This window comes from Panthera onca, chromosome C2 (genome assembly GCF_046562875.1).
Source record: "Panthera onca isolate mPanOnc1 chromosome C2, mPanOnc1 haplotype 2, whole genome shotgun sequence".
Classification (NCBI taxonomy): Eukaryota; Metazoa; Chordata; class Mammalia; order Carnivora; family Felidae; genus Panthera; species Panthera onca.
Window position 1 is genome coordinate 60,050,717 of NC_138347.1, and position 5,807 is coordinate 60,056,523.

Here is a 5,807-nt window from a genome sequence, read left to right on the forward strand (position 1 = left end):
GAGCATCTTTTCATGTACTTACTAGCCATTCATGTATCTTTTGTGAACTGTAGTTCAAAATCTTTGGCCATTTTTATTGAGTTTTGTTACTTATTGAGTTTTCAAGGGTTTTTTTTTGTTTTTTTTTTTGAAGTCTTTTTTTTTTTTTTTTTCTTAAGTAATGTCTACAAGCCCATTGGGCTCAAACTCATGACCCTGAGATCAAGAGTCACATGCACTACTGACTGAGCCAGCCAGGTACCCCAAGAGTTTTAGGTTTATTTATTTATTTTGAGAAGGAGAGCATAAGCAGGGGAGGGCAGAGAGAGAGGAGAGAGGGAATCCCAGGTAGGCTCTGTGCTGTCAGCACCAAGCCCTATGCAAAGCTCGATCCCACCACCCTGGGATTCTGACTTGAGCCGAAATCAAGAGTCAGTTGCTCAACTGATTGATCCACCCAGGTGCCCCTGGGATACATATTCTTTATTAGATATGTGATATGCAATATAACCTATATAAGCAGCTTATTGAGTTATAATTCACATACCATACAATATACCCATTGTGGCTGACATTCCATTTTAGGGATATGGTACATTTTGTTTATTCATTCATCAGTTAATGGCCATTTGGGTTTCATCTACTCTTTGGCTACTATGAATAACACTGCTATAAACATTCATGTATAAGTTTTTGGGTAGACATATGTTTTCAGTTCCCTTAAGTATATATATAGGAATGGAATTGCTGAGTCATATGGTAACTCTATGTTTAACCTTTTGCAGAACTGCTACACTCGATTTCTTCACGTGTCCTGAGTGATTTGTGTCTTTCAAAAAATTTTGAAATGTCGTCTAAATTGTTGAATTTATTTTTGTTAACTTTTTAAAATGTTTATTCATTTTTGAAAGACAGAGACAGAGCACAAGCAGGGGTGGGGCAGAGGGCGTGGGGGTGGGGTGGGGACACAGAACCTGAAGCAGGCTCCAGGCTCTGAGCTGTCAGCACAGAGCCCGACACAGGGCTCAAACTCATGAACCAGGAGATGATGACCTGAGCCAAAGTCAGGTGCTCAACTGACTGAGCCACCCAGGCACCCCTAAATTGTTTATGAATAAAGTTGTTGGCAATATCCTTTTACTGTCAGTAAGTTCTGTAGTGATGTGGCTTTTCTTTCCATCTTGGTTTTCTATTTGTCCCATCTATTCTTCATTGTGTACAATTTTGTATCTTGCCTTCTTCCACTTTAATCATATTGTTTAAAAGCTACGTAATATTGACATACTTACCCTTATCATTCAGCATTTTGGTGGCTTCCACTTATTCATTGTGAACATTATTATACAGGTGACTTCCCCCCACTTGGTAATTATGTCAGTAAGATTTATTTCTCCAAACTTAAGTTGTGAGTGGTTATGGCTTGAGCTCTGGAGTCACAAAACATGGACCCTAATCCCAGCTTAGCTCATTAACTAGTTATGACCTTGAGAAAGTTACCTTCTCTAAGCCTGTTTCTAAAACTGTAAAATGAAGCTAATGAAAGTTTCCTACCACCAAAGATTGCTGTGTAAATTAAATAAGATGTACGGAGCACTGATCGGTGCCTGATACATGGTAAACTTTCGATATGTGTTAAAGCAATGAGTGAATCCAGTGCAAGCAAGTAGGTTAGGCCTGGCAGGACATAAATGTTTCCAAATTCTCAGCATTAGGTAAAATAAAGCATAGTTTTATAAATTGCCTATTTATTAGAATTCCCTTTTCCATCATTAATTATATTTCCTTTGGGTTTTTTTTTTTAAATTCGCTAAAATGTTTAATTTTGAAAGACAGAGCATGAGCGGGGTAGGGGCAAAGGTAGACACAGAATCCAAAGCAGGCTCCAGGCTCTGAGCTGTCAGCAGACCCTGACACGGGACTCAAACCCACGAACCGTGAGATCATGACCTGAGTTAAAGTTGGATGCTTAACCAACTGAGTCACCTGGGTACCCCAGTTATATTTCCTTTGTGATAATTTCCTCTGTAAATTGTTTTTATTATCAAAATCTCAATGTTTTTCTTAGATATGAGCTCTTTAAAGAGTAAGTTCTTAACTAACATTTTCCAGTCTTTTTACTATATACATTTGTAATTGCTTAAATCTGACCATATTTTAAAATTTTTTAATGTTTATTGTTGAGAGCGAGTGGGGAAGGGGCAAAAGCCCGATGAGGGGCTCAAACCCACAAACTGCAAGATCATGACTTGAGCCAAAGTCAGAGGCTCAAGTGACTGAGCCACCCAGCTGCTCCACTCTGACCGTATTTTTTTAAAACTTTGTGATTTCCGGAATTTTCCTGAATATGCCTGTTAGACTTTCCTGTTCTGCATTTTTAGAGGCACTTTATATTCTTTACATCCATGAATGTGCTATATACCATCACTTTTTCTTCCATTAATTTTTTCACTAAGTTCCAAAGAACTTCATGTCTTGTATATATACAACTCATAGATTTTACTAATTTACTCATCCTTTGTGATAGTTTTCCATTTTCTAGCTGGTGAGTGCAGGCAGAATGCTGCTTATATTTGTATCTAGCTTTTATTAAACTTAGTTTGCTCTGTATTGAAATGTTCAGATATCTTGGGTTTTTCAATTCCAAAGCATTTTAACATTTACAGTGCTTTTTTTCACACTTAGGTACAAAAAGAACAATATTAACAATAATTATTCATTTTGTATTGAGAACCAATGTCAAATTGTCTTAAATATTTTCCCCCAAACTCTAGAGAAGCCAGTAAGTATGGAATAGTTGTGGTAGTTACAACTGCAGGAGTTACCAGTGTTTTAACTACAACCTAGTATGTAAGACGAGGTATGAGGAATCTCGCACAAAGCGTAAACAAAGGTCATGTAGATTTGCTTATATGTAAAATAAATTAATTGAATCAAGTCTCCAATAGGTGGTCATTCCTAGCATCAGTTATCAGGGTTTGAAGAAGCCTGTGTTAACACTCAGAAACCAAATGATGAAGGAAGACGGAGGGATGCAGAAGTTCCCGCTTAGGAGTCTGGTGCAAAAGGTCAGCTGTGTGGAAGGTCATGCCTAATTTGGCTGATAGTATGATCTCCAGCTAAGATGCCAGTCTGGGCTAGTCTGTTGTTTCTAAATTGTAGCTTCCTCCAGGAGGTTGAGACTGGAATAGGCTGAGTCCACCGAGACAAGCAGAATCTCTACAATGTAAACTAGATGGTTTCTGTTGCATATTCCTAATTTGCACTCCTCCTCCTTTTAGTCTTTTGCACTCCCTCTCATACTTTTAGTCTCGGCTCTTCTATGGGAATTAGTTTTGTTTTTTCATTTAAACTATTATTATTATGAGAAAGCAAGTCTGTATAAGGAAATATTCCACTCCAAATTCCTTCCAAAGTTAAGGTAAAGTCAACATCCTCGGAGGCTCTAATCATTATTTTAGTAAAGAGGCAGGACTCTACTTAGACATGAATTCCAAATAATTAGAATTTTACTTCCTGTTAGAGGCCCCAAGTCTTATCTGCCTAGCTCACTGACATATTCTTAGAGCTTACAATAGTAGGTGCTCAATAAATTAGTAGGAACAATTTGTAACTTTTTTTTTTTAATCAGCAAAAGGCAGATAGCTTTCTCACTGAGGAAGAGAAGGACAAAGAAAGTTGTGAAACTGCTTTAAGGGTGCTATTATAAAGCTCTCACCCTACCAGATTTTGTTATATATAATAATTTCAAGTTGTGTATTCAAATTTCACTTAAGCATATGGTACCTAAGAGTTTTAGCATATTTCAGGAGACTGCTAGTGACAAACAGCATTTGAATGATTGCTCAAATCTTTATAGAAAACTTTGTGGTAAATTAGTTTCAGTAAATCAAGAATATCAAAGTTCATAAACTGCAAAGTATTTCCTCCTGTTAGGGTAGCTTCCCAAATGGTGGATTTAAGCTTTCATCAGAAATTAATAGAAAACAGGCCATTAATTCTTCAATTTAAATTCTATGCTGGGGGCACCAGGCTGGCTCAGTAGAGCATGCAACTCTTGAATTCTGGGTTCTAAGTTTGAGCCCCATGTTGGGTCTAGCGATTACTTTCTTTAGAGATTACTTTTTTTTTTTTTTTTTAAAGGTAATTTCTATGCTGTTTAAGTAGCGACTGCTTCATAATAACTTTATGCTCCCAACCATTCCCGGAGTAGACTTTGATTCTAGATAAATGATTTCTACCTAAGGAATCCAGTGTTTTGGAGAATTGGAAAGGTTGAGAATTTCTCCCCAATAACAGATTATTTTCTGGCTTCACATTCCCCAATGTTCTATCAAGATAACTACATCAACATTTAAAACTCTGACTCAAGGCCTTTTTTCCCCCATATGGCTGTTACTTGGTTGTATCATAAACTGGGACTTAATTCCTACAGTATAGCCTTATAAGGGAAATCCAATCCAGAACCATCTGCCATGATTTATTCCCTGAAAATTCTTGTAGGCTCACCACTCCTTATCACTGCTGCACCCAACTTCTAGGAATGTTCAAATCACCCAGCTAGAAAAGCACACCCTAGGAAGATTACTATACACCCCGCCCCCCTACCCCAGCCCCTGCCAAATTCAACCATTAACAGAACTTTTAGGCCCACTTGCTCTTTTATTTTACACTCTGAATGGTAAATTACAGTACATTCTAACCCCTATTTAGGAAACTAAACCCTTCAGAGAGTAAGCAGCTTTCCAACTACCTTGCCTTGGTTGTCAACAAAGCCCAACATTTTCTCCAAGCATAATGTGGTTGGAGGTCCACAGTGATCCCCACCTCCTGCTAATTATATCCTTGTGTATTCCCCTCCCATACTGTAGCAGGATGGTACAATGGTTGGTCTGTGTGACCAACAGAATGTGGCAGAAGTAAATGATATGTTGCTTCTGAAGACAGGTCATACAAGAGTATGGTGTCTACTTTCTTGAATCATTTGCTCTAGAGGAAGGCAGGCACCGCTTGTCACCCAGGCAGTCTTATGGAGACACCCATACAGTGAAAAACTGAGTCCCTTCAGTGACTCGGTGGAGCAAGTCATCTTAGAGCCTGCTTCTCCAGCCTTAGTCAAGCCTTCAATGATGCAACCCTGGCTGAGTTTCACTGCAACCTGATGATACCGCAAGCCAGAACCACCCAGCTGGGATGCTCTTGGATTACTGACTTAGAAAACTGTGGGTGACTATACACATTAGTGATTAGGCTGCTAAATTTTGGGATGATGGGCTACACAACGATAACTGTGACATATGGGGCAAAGATCACCCCTGTTTCCTGAATAAGCAAAATTCTAATTACAACTTCTAAGACAATGAATACAGTTAAACGACAACATTTTAAATTTGTTTTTGGTACTCAGAAAGAATTTAAGTAATTCCCAAAACTCAATGACTAAACTCCTTCATAACAAAAAAAATTTTAAATATACATTACCTGTAGTCAATGCACACTACTGATTAGACCATAGCTTAAAAGTGTCAGTTGTTTTCAACAACTACATTTAAAACTTCACAACTTAAGTAAGACCTCTCCTTGGATCTTACTTTTTCTCTCATTGAGACGGAACTGCAGAAAGTCAGCAGTATTTCTAGCAAGTTCCAAAAGGTCTGAATTAGGAGGCCTTGATTGCCCTTGGCCTATTTTAATGTTTTAAGTTAGATCTTAAAGATATGTGAAAGTAAATAAAAGAGTATGGCCAAAAGTAAACAATGACTAGTAAAACTGCTGATCTCAGTATTCAACACAGTGCAGGGTTTTCTTTGACATTTATCAGACATCACAGA